Source organism: Anomaloglossus baeobatrachus, chromosome 3, assembly GCF_048569485.1.
Source record: "Anomaloglossus baeobatrachus isolate aAnoBae1 chromosome 3, aAnoBae1.hap1, whole genome shotgun sequence".
Taxonomy (NCBI): Eukaryota; Metazoa; Chordata; class Amphibia; order Anura; family Aromobatidae; genus Anomaloglossus; species Anomaloglossus baeobatrachus.
In genome coordinates, this window is record NC_134355.1 from 475,045,331 (window position 1) to 475,062,190 (window position 16,860).

At 44.9% G+C, this 16,860-nt stretch overlaps 1 protein-coding gene across 1 annotated transcript in view; it reads right to left on the minus strand.

Annotated features, from left to right (window-relative positions):
• Positions 1 to 8,049, minus strand: part of KCNMB2 (potassium calcium-activated channel subfamily M regulatory beta subunit 2) — a 1,063,037-nt gene extending 1,054,988 nt beyond the window's left edge. The window contains exon 1 of the mRNA XM_075340610.1: positions 7,871 to 8,049. The gene's annotated coding sequence lies outside the window, so the exon portion shown is untranslated. The remainder of the gene's footprint in view (positions 1 to 7,870) is intronic.
• Positions 8,050 to 16,860: the final 8,811 nt, after the last annotated feature.

The window sequence follows — 16,860 nt, forward strand, 5'->3', positions numbered from 1 at the left end:
CGCTGGGGTCACGGATTCCGTGATGCCCATCCGGCATCGTTAGCGACGTCGTTGTGTGTAACAGCTCTGAGCGAGTGTTAGCGATCAAAAATACTCACCTTATCATTGATCGTTGACACATCGTTCATTTTCATAAAATTGTTGCTGTTGCAGGATGCTGGTTGTTTGTCGTTCCTGCGGCTGCACGCATCGCTACATGTGACACCGCAGGAACAAGGAACAACCTCATACCTGCGGCCGCCCACAATGAGGAAGGAAGGAGGTGGGCGGGATGTTACGCCCGCTCATCTCCGCCCCTCCGCTTCTATTGGGCGGCCGCTTAGTGGCACCGCTGTGACGCCGCACAAACCGCCCTTTTAGAAAGGCGGCGGTTCGCCGGCCACAGTGACATCGCTAGGCAGGTATGTCCTGTGTGACCGGTCCTAACGATGTTGTGCGCCAGGGGCAGCGATTTGCCCGTGACGCACAACCGAAGGGGGCAGGTGCTTTCACCAGCGACATCGCTAGCAATGTCGCTGCGTGTAAAGCCCCCCTAAGTTTTATGAAAAGGCTTGTTTAAAAAGTCACTTTTGACTTTTAGGATTGCTACTTGGAATAGGTGGCACTAGAGTTTGTCTCCTTCCTCACTGGAGAGACAATTTATATAGTTTGTTTCATTTTTGTCTGCATGTTTTCTCTTTTTCAATGACTTATTGTCGATGAATGGTTAGGACTGACAAAAGCAGTGTTTGATGTATTTTTATGTGCATAGACTGACAACATATGCAGAAAATCAGACGTGAATTGACATTAAGGTGTTCAATCCAATAGCTAACCACGCTACACTTTGACGTCACCCACACACAAGCATTTTTTACCAAAATTTTACTAGCTAGGCCATATTCTCCTAAATTTATCAATAATGGGGTTGGCTGATTTTGTGATACAAGTCTGCAGTCACCTTATGTGACTGCAGACCTTTTGATTCTCACAGCTCGCAGTGTGCATGCGGTTAGGATTCTTCAATGCCAAAAGAAAACAGGCCCATGTGATCACATGCCAACTAGACATGCATGGCCTCAATTAATACAAGTGAATTGAGTGATGTTGAATACTTCTAGTCGGAATGTGATCGGATGTATGCAAATCGCGTAGTGGCAGTCAAATGACTGCTGCTGCCACCACTGGAGAATCCTGACAATACTCACACTACTGTGAGGACTCACAAGTCTGCAGTCACATGGAATGATTTTACGCTTTAAGAACAGAGAATGCTTTAACACTTTTGGAATTTTGGTAACAGGTTGCAAATAACATGCGACCTAGGTTCTATAGACCTTAATGCAGGTATAAGTAAGTGCTCGGTTCTTTTGTTACTAACTTTTGTTAATAGTTAAGAACAGTCTGAAATACATTTTAATTGACAATTCAGATCCATCTCCTTCATTTCTCCACTTCTTCAATAACTCTCCATTGGAATAGTTTCACATAGTTCGGGTTCAGACTGGAATACCTGGTCTTACTGTTGTGTCCTATCATCACCTAATTGCCTCATATTTAGTATAGCAATATATACGTAGTTGTAAGCTCAGGTCAAATTCCCTCTCATATACCTAGCACAGTTACCTTATAAAGAAACTGTTTTTAATCTTTAAGTGTGTTATTTTAAATACATCAATATAGTACAACACTGTTCAACAACAAAGCCAATTATGCAAACTACTAGTCATCCGCCATGACCAACTACTCAATAAAGTAATTTTAACTTATTCTGTCCAATGAGGTTACTATACCATATGCAATACTATACTATATACTATACTATCTATATATATAATTGCCTTAGTCTGTCTGTCTGTCTTGCTCCAAAATGACGTCATTACAGTGACAACCGTCGCCACACCGCGCGTGCTAAAGAACCTGCGACCAACGGCTCAGCTAACTGAACAGCCCGAACTACGGGCTGACAGGACGACGTCCGGCACTTTTCTCCGCACCCACATGGAGCCCTGACTCCCCGGTGAGTGCTGCACCCCCAGAAGCCCATACCGGCAGCCCAGCCGACACATACCCACCGCTTGCCTCCACCTCCCGCACACATTACCCCCCCAGCTCCACCCCCCCCCACACTCCGCCCTTTGCATGTATACACTGAACACACACAAATAGTCACCTGTCCCCAGCCATGCAGTCCCCAGCACTGACGTCCTCAATGCTATGGCCCCGCTTGGCTCCACCCCCTGCACACATTACCCCGCTCGGCTCTGCCCCTCACAATCTGCCCTCCGCATGTATACACTAGACACACACATACACACACACACACACACACACACGAATAGTCACCTGTCCCCAGCCATGCAGTCCCCAGCACTGATGTCCTCAGCGCCATGGTCCCGCTCTGCCCCCCTGAACTCCGACCCCCGCACACATTACCCCACAGGATGGGCACATGTCAGGATGGTGGCTGCACCACGATGGGGGCACATACCAGCATTGGGCCACATCACAGCATCAGCCCACATAGGATGGGGGCCATACAAGGATGGAGACTATACTAGGATGGGACACAGACCAGGATGCTGCATATAATTGCCTTAATCTGTCTGTCTGTCTTGCTCCAAAATGATGTCATTACAGTGACAACCATCACCACACCACGCTATAGAGCCTGCGACAAATGGCTCAGCTAACTGAACAGCCTGAACTACAGCGTAATAGGACGATGCCCAACACCTTTCCCCACACCCACACGGAGCCCCGACTCCCAGGTGACTGCTGCACCTCCGGGAGCCCACTCCAGGAACCCAGCCGACACATACCCTTGCATTGCTGGGATCCCTGGGAGGAACAAACAAAAAGGGCAAACTCTACACTGTGTTGGCATATATCTACCTGAACCAGTTTTTGGCCATGGACAACTGTATGTTGCATTTTCAAGAGTGACAATGAGATCCAACGTCAAAGTGCAAATTGTTGACACTCCTTTACAAGGAAAGTTACAGATAGTGAAAAGGTCTTCACACAAAATGTGGTGTACAAAAATATTTTTACTTAACTTTACACTGTTCATGGCCTTCTTTCATTACAAGCCATGGACATCATTAAACATTAGACTCATCTATTAAAACTGTTCCTTCTGTTGTTTGTCATTTTAAAACCAATAAACAATTATAAGAATACTAAATTAAACCTAACCCATCCAGCCCATTCATTATTTTATTATTCAATCTGCTAACCTACATACACATTCTAGACTACCCGATATGTTAGAATCGGGTCATCTTCTAGTATTATCATAAACATGTAATAACCATCATTTCTAAACTCACTCCTTCCTTTACTTCTGCCTCAATTTTTAAAAGTCACACAAGGCAGGTTACAGAACAAAATAAAAATCTCACAACATTATAGTTTGGGTTCACATTAGAACCATGACTTCCATTTACATCGGATCCACGCAACAGCAAACTTTAAGTTCAGGCAAATTCTAATGGACTTCCCTGAATTAAAGTGTAATTGATGATTTGGGTTACTTTTCAAAATAAAAAGTTTTGCCACAGAATGAGCCAATGTAGCTGTGAATCCAGCCATGGGTTGTGATAAAACAGTGTGTCCCTGATTGATTGCTCTCAGTGAGAAAAACACATTTATTAAATTATAGTCTTGTAGTTCTGATACCTTTTAATGGCTAACTAAAACAAAATAAATGATGTTACAAATCAAGCTTTCGAGACTTCTCAGGTCCCTTCATCAGGCATGGTATAACAAAATATCTGAAGAAACACAAATATATGCAAAAACAGAGCAAAGACTATCTCTGTCTCACTTCAGCAGTTCCCTCCTCCTCCCCTTCCCTTATCCATAAACTTCTATGGAAAGGAACTGTAACCTGATCCTTCAGTGAGCTTTAAGTCTATTTTCACTAAAAGCTGTGACTGATTAGTGTACAAAGCAAAAAAGGCATTTTTCTCTAACAAGACAAATTACAAAGCTTGTTCATTTTTTTCCTTGTATTTTATGATTTATTAGAGATAAATTTGAAACAACAGTTACCTTCAATTGTGTCTGAGGAGATTCCATCAAAGCTGTTATATTCTTGCCATAAAAATAAATTGTAAAAATCAAACAAAACAAACACTAGTGGAGGCTCTGAAAAGCAGCATAAAATGAACATAAAGAACATTTAACCCTCTAAAGATCACCAATTTTTGCTTTTTATGAAAATGGGATATAAGAGAACAGAATGAAGCAGATGGCAACTGTATATTACTGCAGACACCATCCTGCAATGGCCACAATCAGTGCTAGCACCAATCGTGGCCATTTAACCTCCTACATGTTAGTCAGTTAACCCCATTGTCACACTGTGATAGAAATTAAGTGGTCCTTATGGTTTTCATAATATCATGAGACCAATTAATGGTTGCCTATTTGGATGTTAGCAAAAAGTGATACAAAAAAATGTATTCTTTTTATTCCATTCATTCCAATTTACACACATAAAGGCTTAACAATCTTCTTGACAACAGCTTTGAATAATTTGAGGGGTGCTGTTTTTAAAATGATATCAATTTTGGGAGTTTCCAAAATGTGGGCCCCTCATAGTCAAAATTAAATCGGTCCCTAAAAATGTTCTTGAAAAAAGTTAAAAGTTGCTGATAGACTTTAACCCTTCTAACATCCTAAGAAAATAAAACGATTTAAAAAAAAAAAAATAATGCTGAAAGGAATTTGACATATGGACTATGCTATGTAATAACTCTTTTGTGTTGTATTGCTCTTTGGTTTGAGGTTGTGAACATTCAAAGTTTAAAAATTGAACATTTTTCAAATTTTTCATCAAGTTTCCAATATTTTCATAAATGAACACAAAACATATCTACAAAAGTTTACCACTAACATAAAGTACAATGTGTCATGCAAAAAACATTCAGAGAATCACTGAGGTATGCTGAAACATTTCATAGATATTAACCGATTGTCACGATTCCTCTGTGCAGGGGTTCTTCCACACAGGTGATGCTCTGCTGCGCCTTCATGAACTTCAGAGGCGACAGTGACATGTTTTCTTTTTGCAAAGAATTTTGCATTTGCAGATGCTCTGCTGTGTTTCTTGAGCATTAGCTAGCAAGTTGTTTGACAGCAGAGGATTCCATGCAGGTTCTGGGAGATGCATTTACTCAGGATTTCCACCTTCCTGGTGATTACTCTGTTTCATTACTGAGCATGTGTTACGTCACCGCAGGAGTCTCCTCCAGCGACTTCTGCTCCAATCGCCAGGCGACGCCGTGTTCCTGCCATGGATGGTGCTGGTGATGGGAGAGGAGTCGATGCCAGCGGCACTGGTGGGCGCAGGCTCCGATCATCCACTAGGCTGGGTTAGCTTGGGATCTGCAGTACCGCTGGCTGACTGTGGATGGCATGTGTCTTCCAGCTGAAGTTGCCAGCGTTCAGCTACAGCCAATGGGAAGACACCACACCCTTCTTATTTCCCCTCCTGTCACATGACCACTGCCAGAGATAGTTCTGATTTTCCTGGCTCCTGTTACGTCCTATTCTGTTGGCGATTCCTGTGTGTTGACTTCTGCGTGTTTTCTGACTACCCTCCTGCCTACTCTTTTTGTACCTCGCTACCCGATCCGGATTTGACCTCTGCTACATTTGCTGACTACGTCATTGCCTGCCGATTCTGTCCCTGTTCCGCAATTCCTGGTTTGACCCTGCCTGACTACTACTCTCATCGTACTGCAGCCTTCCACAGGTAGTGATCTCCAGGGCCCTGTGTAATTCCAAATCCCTGTATAGGGGTTAAAGGGTTTCAGGGTTCTGGGGGTCCTGCTTGGTGAGTGGCTTCCCTCTAGCCTCCTCTTTACAGCCCATCTGAGTCTGTGGATTCAGGCAGGCGATACAGCACGCTTTTCCAGAACCCTGCCAGTTGTACTCTCTTGTTCTACAGTTGTGCTCTTGGCTTGTTTTGTCTTTGTGTTCTGATCTAAGTTTCTTGAACCCAGACTGTTCATTGACTCCTCTCTACCCACTCTTTGTTCTTGTCGTTATCTCCTGGCTTCTGAACTCAGACCATTACCTGACCACGTCTCTGTCTTCTCCCTGAATCTAATATGTACTCTCCTGGAATTCTGAGCCTTGGCCTATAACTGGACAGCGTTTCTGTTTACTAACTGTGTCCTGTCGTGCCCTCCTGTTTTGTGACCCCAGCTTGCCTGATGATCCTTCCATCTATGCTATCCATAAGTAGTTACTAGCATCACACCAATAGTGACGTGTCAGATTTGGAAAAATTAGGCTTTGTTATTAAGTGAACCTTTCGTCAAAGTATCTGAACTATAGCATATTTTGACACTCTCATTGAAAATAGAATAACTACATTTGTACGAAAACACTTGATGAAAAGGACACATTACAGGATATTTCCTGGATGAAGAATATAATCTAGTAATTCTTTTGGACATGTGTAAACTTTGGCTTGTTCTGCAGCACAGTGTAAACCCAATTCACCTCATGCGGCACACCCACCCGGCACATTCTCCTGTTGATCTTAACAATAGCAAGACCACCAATGCTGAGAGGTCTACTTTTAGCAACTGCTTATTTAACACATGTTAACAAGACCTATTATAAGAAACTCCAAGATGTTAATGTGCAGCCCACTGAGTAATAGTACCAATTATTCCTTCCTTACTTATTAATATTTCTATACATACTAAATAATTTCTCAAGTGCGAAAGAACAAATGTTCGGCAAATTAAAATCAAATTTATTAAACACTTGTAACTGAAAGTAAGTGTCTTAAGGAGAAATCACAACCCTGCTTAAAACTAATGGCCAAGTTAAACACCTCCAGACTCGTATTACAGGGACCAGCTTATTCTTGGTGTACATTATGATTTCTCTGAACGCTTATAATGCTCCTAAGCACTTAATAACGAAGCTTAAAATCACTTGTTGGCCTTCATTTTATAGGTCATTAATGGAACCTCTTAATTGGTTTCTTCTAATAATGATCGTGTACGCTAATAGATCACTTAGGTGTCTATGAGGAATATTATAGAGTGTTCAATTAACTTCTATTCTGCATATTCCATTTCATGATGATTATTTGCCTACAGCAAAACTGAAATGAAAACAGAAGGACACAGAGAAATTACTCATGCCGAATAGCCTTTTGTTTACAATGTGAATATTTAACTCGCTTCAGTGACATTTTGTATTCTGTCGCTGCTTAACTCTTCCGTGACCATAGTGAACAAACGCCTAGTGTAATCGCCCTCCATCAACTACAAAGCCATATTATGCACCTTTTATCAATATCATACATCCACAGAGGTTAAAACATGTCAACATTTTTTTTTAATTAATCATCATCCGGTAGATATGCAAACATAATTTGTTTCATTCACCAAGCACAGTTGATGGCACAATGTAGTATTTTCAAAGACGAGACCGCCACTTACACACCCCTTGCATGAATCCAGCCATCACAATGTGTATGCATGCCAACAATTCGATATCTACAGGTTTCAAGCTGTCAGTCTCTGTTTTTCAGGGATCTCACTTCCCACAACACACCCATCTTCCCTTCCAACAACTCAGCTGGCACAGAATGAAAGAGCCAAGTCTTTACGACCTCTGTTCATAAAAATAAAGGATGTCTACGTGCGCTCCCAGCTGCCTGCTTCTCCTCAAGAAATGTCTCTTCCCAACAGAGCACGTTACTAACAGTATTATTTTATGGCAATGTAAGCAGACATCTTTCCTTTCCCATTATTGCCTGCCAGTTTGCTTGCACATGCTTTCCTCCGCTGGCAGTAGCTCCTCAGATGCAATATATTAAGCAACAGACTCTTTTGTGCTTTCATGCAATTCTTACCTGTGTTAAGATGTCACATCCTATTCAATGACTCAAGCCAGGTATTCACCATAGATCCAGCATAATCCTCCAAACTTCCCCCCAGCGGTGATACTGTTGTGTTCATTAGATCAAGCCTTTTTGGGGGGGACTATTAAGGTCATAACAACCAGTGCTAAGTCATGGCTTTATGCTCAGTGCCCAAAATGTCTGAAATAGTTTAGGAAAACAAGGAGGATACATTGCATGTCGGAAAGCAATGGTTAAAATTAGTTCCCAGAAGCTCAGTTAAGGTAGTATCATGTGTATGTTGGGATCTATACGCCTCGGATTGACACGCTGCTTCTGTTTTTAATAAATATTGCAGTAGCCTGTGAGAAATACTGTGATATGCCTAATCTAGCAGTCCACATGGAATGATCTCTTTAAAAGTGGGTGGGAAAATATTTTTCAGTTCAGTAAAATCATCTCTATGGTACGAAGAGATTTGAGAAATGAATACAGAAAAATGCATGAAATTGCTCAGCTATAAGGGCATGGAATGATCAAAAAACTAAAGGCGATGGCTCTGCCCCTCACTTCCCCTCCTGTGTACGGTGTACCTCTGGGACTTTCCACTTACCGAGTGAAAAACTTTAATTAAGAAGGGAATATAAAACCTTCGATTTCCTTCCTATGCTGTGCACAATTAGACTAACATGACCCAAAATTAATTATGCTTTACAAGTTTTTTTGTCATTTAAAGCCGGATTAAAGTTTGTTGCCTTTAATTAATCAACAAAAATGTAATCCTCCTCCCGAATCTGTTCTCAGACCATCATAGATCAATAGCCATACAAATAGTGGAATAAGTCAGTCTGCTATGTCAAGCCATTAGGCTGTATATATATTATAAAAGAAATATTATGCGGCCCTATCGATTGCCTTCTGATTTAGAAAGAGGGTGATATATCAGACCCTGAGCGTTCCGATAGGACAGGTTCACGGTGGACAATATAATGTGGACGTTTTTTTTTCTTTACAAAGAATTGGAAATGGACTTATGAATATTTTTTTATATAGACCTATTTTTTTTAACATATTCCTATATTGACACAGGCTTTTCATGCCTCAGGCAATGAATATCTTATTAAGTGGAAAATATGTAAAAAGATATTTAATCACACTACCTTGGAATTATTTGTCTGACAAAACAAGACAAAACATTTTATTTTATTTTTCTAGAAAGGTTTTGTCAGTGACTAATTCCATGTATGTGCCATACATCAAGTACAACAGTGACATCTATGGACTATGAAAAACATATCAAGAGTGTGGAGCATGAAACAGATGAAATAATTTATAATAATCATTGAGATCAACAATTGCTTAAAAATGATCTCTAGCAACGACTGAACTCCCTAATGTTACACTGGTAGGGCCCGATTCATCAAGACACACCAGTCTTTTTGAGGAGATGAGCTGGAGTAATATACTCATTCAGAAAATAGGCATACGCCTATTAATGATGGATGGGTGGCATTCACCTCAGTGTGTGCTTTTCCACAAATCTTACTCCAGTCCATTCTGGAGTAAGAATTGTGGCATAGTGAATGCAGCCATTCCTCATGAATTTGACAAGCAGTGGTCACCACCACAACTCGACTCTGCCCACTTCATTGGAGCTGGATATGAGAAAATGGCATGAAAATGGCAAAAGCTCCATAATTTTGGTGCAGCCTTCAGTTGTACCAAAAATATGCATCATTTTAAAGCTTTTTATGAGAATATTGGCATAAAAGTCTTGATGAATCAGGCCAAAGGGATTTTAAACAGCTGTTTGGTTGTTATAACATTATTGACATAAGGTAATTACTAAAACAATTACCTACCATCATGAACAATATCTTGTGGCACTGTAATGTTTTAAAGCACTCTAGGATGCAGCGGCTCAAAAATTTCCTATTACATACTGTACGTTTGAGAAATCTTTCCAAGGAAAAACTATATGAACACAACTTGCTGGAGCCAAACTTCTCATTTCATCTCTTTAGGATTCCACACATAGAGAATAAAGAAAATCTCCTGATTCCCACGTACACTACTGTTCAAAACTTTAGGGTCACTAAGATATTTCCTTATTTTTTAAAGAAAAGCACATTTTTTTTCAATGAAGCTAAGAAATTAAATTGAAATACACTCTATAGATTGTTAATGTAGTAAATGACTATTCTAGCTGCAAACGTCTGGTTTTTAATGCAATATCTACATAGGTGTATAGAGGCCCATTTCACTCAACCACCACTCCAGTGTTGTAGTTGTACATTGTGTTTGTGTCGCGGGCGGAGGAGGGGACGCTGCGCTCTCCCACTGCTCGTGTCCGGCTGCTGCTGTGGCCGCTGCTGCTCGGTGGCTCGAGCGATGGGCCAGATCCCGGGGACTCGAGCGGCGCTCCTCGCCCGTGAGTGAAAAGGGGTTTGGTTTTGGGGATTTATTGTCCGTGACGCCACCCCCGGTTGTGGTGATTTTTGGTAACACCACCGCTGCTCTGTATGGGGATCCCGGGAGCGGTGACAGGGAGCAGCGGAGTTGTTAGTTCTCCCCCTCCGTGGGTAGGGGTTGATTGTCCCGGGGCCCAGTGATGGGGTGGAGGATGAGGGATGGCAGGCCGGGTGCGGGGCCTGGTGAGGTGCAGGGTCGCGGGGCAGCGCTGTGCCTCACGGCACGATGGTACTCACTCAGCCTGAGACGGTGACACAGTTCTCGGTAAAACACACGGCTGGAAAGACGGTTCCCACGGACGGCTGCTGTTGCTTTTCCCCGGTAGTTAACGGTGACTGTCTCTTTCCCTGCACCTTGTGTAATGTTGGTAGCGATGGGTTCCCACCGGTAACCCGCTCCCCGACTTGGATATGGGCCGGAGGAGCCCCTCTTTGCCCGCAGGCGCTGGCCCTGAGAAACTGGTGCCTTGGCGGTGGCGGTGTCTCTCTCATACGGTTGGACAGTTGCCTTCAATCGGGACTTAGTTGTTTGGAAACCCGGAGGTCCCCTTCACTGACGGATTTGGCAAATTTACGGTGACTCCTAGCCTTGCCGGGATCCGAAAGGCCCCTGCCAATGGTGTTGGCTTCTCCTTGTGTACCGGTCCGGTACCGCCGGGTCACCACCCATCCACGGTCCTCACGGCACCTCCGATAGGCCACTCCTGCAGATGGTCACCGCCGTCTGCTAACCTTGCTGTCTTCGTCCGGGCCACACACCCGGACTAACTTCAGGCTCTGTTGCCGTCACTTTTCTCCTCACACTTGCTCCTCTACCACTCAACTCCTCTCACTTCCCTAGCTTCACTCTAACTGCCTGTGTTCTCCCTCCTCCAGGACTGTGAACTCCTTGGAGGGTGGAGACCAACCGCCTGGCTCCACCCCCTGGTGTGGACATCAGCCCCTGGGGAAGGCAACAAGGATTTCTGGTCTAGCTTTGATGTGCCTAACCGGGGTGTAGGGTGTGGTGATGTCATTACCTGTGACCCCTGGCTTGCCCAGGGCGTCACATTTGCTAACTGTGTTATAAGGCTAATGGATGTTTTGAAAACCCTTGTGTAAGTATGTTATTGTGGAACCCAGGGGGGCAAGGTGTTAACCTTACTCATCGCTGAGGCAGTGATGTTGGTTCCTGGGATGTCACGGGTGGCCTGCCCGGTTTCGTGCCCTGAGGTGTCCACAATAAAAGGGGGAGATAGGAGGTGATGATAGGGGTTATCGTGATGCCACCTGCGGTATGTGGCCAGGGAATTAGCCGCTGATGCTGTCGCTGTCCCCGGGGCAGATGGTAATAGCAGCAAAGATGGTCACGCTTCCCACAGCTGGAGCAGGCCCCGGGAAGGATGATGAGGGCTGTAGTGGTGGTGGGGGTCACTGGTGCCGCGGAACCGGAAGCTGATAATAAGAGTCCGAGTCGGCTGCTGCAGCTCCAGGTTCTTTTACTCACTGTTATGCCGTGCGCCCAGGTAGTACCGGTACCTTCAGAGGTCAGTCCAGTGTAGTGGTCGATGGGCCCTTCTCCCTAGCGCCATGTAAGATGTATCCTCGTGGCTTAAAGCTTCTTGGGGACCCCAATCCGTGTGGCATGAAACTCCCGTCCTGTTTGCAGGTGCCGCAGTTCCGCAATGGGGCCTAATGCAGATCAAGACCCCGGATCCTATATGGCACTGTGCTTCAGTCACTGTATTGGCCAGGGAGACATGCAATCTCCCCGTCCCGGCAGATTCTGGAAAACCAGCTTGAAGAATGATCTTCCCTAGGGTTCTGCAACCTGTGTGACGCTGGTGCCGAGGAAGCAATGAAGCTCTCCCCTTGGCAACCGTATGAATTAGTGTGTCTCACCAGAGCCACCGGTGGGTCCATCTGCTCCTTTCCTCTCCTGCTGGAGAACTCCCTAACTGTTGTGTTGGCTCCTAGCTCCCTCTGGTGGCTGTTTCTCCCCAGGGTTCCTATCACTAGTGGGTGGCTGCCCCCCATGTTTGGAGACTGCCTTAAGACCCTACCCTAGCCCGGTCCCCATTGGGGAGGGCACCCTGGTTGTGTAGTTGAGTTGTGTAAGTGGTGAAGTCGGTACCGACCCCCTCTGAATCCAGGTTAAACACTGCACCTTAAGTGAGGTGCAATACCTTGTGGCGACTGAAGCCTCAAGGGTGCCACATTCCCCCACAGGAAATGACAGCACTCCCAGGCTGCAACCAAGCAAAGTTAGTACACCGTAATTTTTCAATATGCAATATAACAGGCAAACATTCTTCCCTTTATGGGAGCACAGCACATTAATGTTGCAAAACATGTTAACTCCGCACGGTCCACCTCTGCCTTCATGTCCCGAGCACTGCAGAAGAGAGGGCACACCGGTGTTGCCCCATGACGGCCAGGGTTTGCCATTGCTGACACCCTGCGCCTCAGGTAGTCTCGGTACGTCTGTACTCCTTGAGCTCCAACATGCCGACTCCCTTACATTAGTTTCGTTTTGTCTTCTCCTTGCATCGAAGGGGGCAGGCACCACCTTCGTGCTACTCTCCTCAGGTTAGTTTCATTTCTCTCCTTTTCTTGCATGGGAGGGCGCGGGCCTTTACGTTCATGCCACTCTCCCTGCCGACCCACGAAGGGCGGGCATTCTTTGACCCCTTGCTGTTCATTAATGTTCACTGGTTGCAAACTTTTCAATTAAACAGTTCTTTGAGCATTCAGTCCATAAGGTGCACAGTACCCGGGTTTTGCCTGGGGACGTTATTCTGTTCGTGACGCCAAATTGTGGAACCCAGGGGTGCAGGGGGTTAACCTTACTCGTCGCCAGGCCGGTGATATCAGTTTTGGGGATGTCACGGGTAGCCTGCCTGATTTTGTGCGAGGTGTCCACAATAAAAGGGAGGAAGATAGGAGGTGATGATGGGGGCTGTGGTGACGCCACCTGTGGTATGTGGCCAGGAAATTAGCCATCGCTGGTGTCGCTGTCCTGCGGGGCAGATGGTAATAGCAGCAAAGATGGTCTCACTCCCCAGGGTGGAGCGGGAACCGGGGTGGATAATGAGGGCTGTAGTGGTGACGGGGACCATTGGCGCTGGAGCACGGGGCACCGGCGCCGGGGATAATAAGAGTCCGAGTCGGCTGCTTCGGTTCCAGGTTGTTTTACTCCCTGTTATGCCGCACTCCCAGGTAGTACCAGTCACTCAATGTGATGGGCCCCGTCGAATCTGAATTCCTTCAGAGGTCAGTCTAGTGTAGTGATCGGTGGCACTTTCAACCTAGCGCCATATAGGATTTATCCCCGTGGCTTAAAGCTTCTTGGGGACCCCAGTCCATGTGGAGTGAAACTCCCGTCCCGTTTGCAGGTGCCGTGGTTCCTCAATGGAGCCTGATGCAGATCAAGGCCCCGGATCCTACATGGCACTGTGCATCAGGCACTGTGTTGGCCAGAGAGATGTGCAATCTCCCCATCCCGGCAGATTCTGGAAAATCAGCTTGAAGAATGATCTTCCCTAGGGTCCTGCAACCTGTGTGGTGCCAGTCCCGATGGAGCAATGAAGCTCTCCCCTCAGCAACTGTATGAACTCCTGTGTCCTACCAGAGCTATCAGTGAGTCCGTCTGCTCCTTTCCTCTCCTGCTGGAGAACTCCCTAACTGTTGTGTTGGCTTCTAACTCCCATTGGTTTCTGCTCCCTATGTTTGGAGACTTCCTTAAGACCCTACCCTAGCCCGGTCCCCATTGGATGGGGCACCCTGGTTGTGTAGTTGAGTTGTGTAAGTGTTGAAACCAATACTGACCTCCTCTGAATCCGGGTTGAGCACTGCACCTTAAATGAGGTGCAGTTCCCTGTGGTGATCAAAGCCTCAGGGGGCGCCACATTAGCACAGCTGAAAACAGTTTTGCTGATTAGAGAAGCTATAAAACTGACCTACTTGAGCTAGTTGAGAACCTGGAGCCATTTGTTGGTGCCATTAAACTCTAAAAATGGCCAGAAAAAGAGAACTTTCATGTGAAACTCGACAGTCTATTCTTGCTCTTAGAAATGAAGGATATTCCATGCGAGAAATTGCCAGGAAACTGAAGATTTGTGGTACAATGGTGTAGTACAATGGTGTGTACTACTACTCCCTTCAGAGGAGAGCCCAAACAGGCTCTAAGCAGAGTATAAAGAGAAGTGGGAGGCCCCGCTGCAAAACTGAGCAACAAGACAAGTACCTTAGACTCTCTAGTTTGAGAATTCGACACCACACTGGCAGCTTCATTAAATAGTACCTGCAAAACGCCAGTGTCAACATGTACAGTGATGTGGCGACTCCGGGATGCTGGCCTTCAGGGCAGAGTGGCAAAGAAAAAACCATATCTGAGACTGGCTAATGAAAGGAAAAGATTAATTTGGGCAAAAGAACATAGACATTAAACAGATGAAGATTGGAAAAAAAAGTGTTATGGACAGACAAATCGAAGTTTGAGGTGTTTGGATCACACAGAAGAACATTTGTGAGATGCAGAACTACTGAAAAGATGCTGGAAGAGTGCCTGACACCATGGAAAAGACAAAATTGTCTGGGTGACCCCAAACGTTTGAACGGTAGTGTATAATATTCTAGTATGTCTTAAAACTGTATTGTATCATTTACTATATGATTGAAAAGTAATTGAACTTTCTTCCTTTTTTTCCTCATTTAACAGGTACTTTAATTGCCTTCTTATCAGTGGGAGTCCGAGCCCTGAGATCACCTCCGATTACTCAATAGACCCCTGAATTTGGCACAGCTCAGATTTCAGGAGTGCACCACTTTTGTCTAAGTATGCACACAGAGGAGAGAATGGATTCAATAGGAAGCACCTTGGAATAGCAAAGTCCATTATATGGACTGCATCTTAGGGTGCAGTCACATCTGCGTATAAAATCTGTGAGTACAATGTGAAAAAAAAAATCGCATTGCACTCGCACCAATGTTAACCAATAGAGCCAATCACATCTGCTACTTTTATTTCTTGTATTCTCTTGCATGCGGGGCATATCGCAGCATACTATGAGTGGCTCCGTACCTCAGCAATACAAGTCAATGGGTGCACTCACACCCTGCTGTGAGAAGCAGAGCAGTGACCTGAGATAACCTGATAAGTCAGTCTAGGTCACTGCAGGTGCTCACACAGTAGTGTGTGAGCAGTTGCGAGCATGACGAGCACTGAAGTTGTGAGGCTAACTCATTTTATTACCTGTGGTGATGAACTCTGTTGAACTCGTGATGTCAGGACTCATCACTGAGTTCCATGAACGCCGCAAACTCACATCAAGACTAGCGGGTGCCCCCCGGCTGTGACGAGTGGTGCCATTGCGGCCTCTGGGGATATTTGGCTTGCGAATGCTGTAGTCATGGAACTCACTGATGAGCGGGGATGTCACGAGCTAAACGGAGTACATAGCCTCAGGTAATGAACTGAGCTAACCTCATGAAGTCAGCGCTCAACACGCCCACAGCTGCTCACACAGTGCTGTGTGAGCCCCTGCGGTGATCTGGGCTGACCTCATCAGGTTATCTCAGGTCACTGCAATGCTTCTCACAGCAGTGTGTGACTGCAGACACTGGTCTCCCAGCCAATGGGGAGCATTTTTTTTTCATTGACTGGGACAGTTAGCATGGATTGTCATGGGACCCCTTTATTGGATTATGCCAGACCCCGGATTAGGGATTTGCATGGGAAATAAATTGGTGAAAGAGGGTGTCTTTTGTCTTTATTTCTTTAATATTTTAATCTTTTGATGTTTTTAAGGTTTGCATTTGGAAACCCCATTTATTACCCTGTTTACCACCACACCAGGACAATCGGAAGAGCTGATATGAAGTGTCAGGATTGGTGCAACTAATGGATGCGCCACTTCTGGGTCAGCTGTGGCCTACTATTTTTACACTGGTGAGGGTCAAAAAACCATAGACCTCCCCAGTCTGAGAATACCAGACCACCAGACCAGACTACTTTACCTTGGCTGGTGATTCCATTTGGGGGGACCCCACATTTTTATGATTTTTTTTTTAATTTTAAATAATTTAAAATAGAGTGGGGTGCCCTATGTTTTGGATTGCCAGCCAAGGTGAAGCTGCCAGCTGTTGTCTGCAGGCTGCCGCTGTCTGCTTTACCTTAGCTGGCTACCAAAAATAAGGGGGACTCCTCATCATTTTTTTGGGGGAAAATAATGAATTTTGGGCTAAAAACAAGGTTAAACACCCTTTAGTTCCACATGAAAGGCACTAAAGGGTGCAAGCTTGCAAAATGCAGGGAATTGGGACATTACATATGTGTTTCACATTTATATATCTCTCTATTACCTATATACAGTATCCATCTAGCTTTTGACAGTATGTAAAACTCCAAGCTAAAAACGCATGTCACACAGACTGCATACTGATTGCATACTGACTGCATACTGATCGCATACTAACCACATACAAGACAAGACAAGAGACAAGGCGAAGGGGAAAAAAGTACTCCCATGACATACTGAATGACACTTGCAT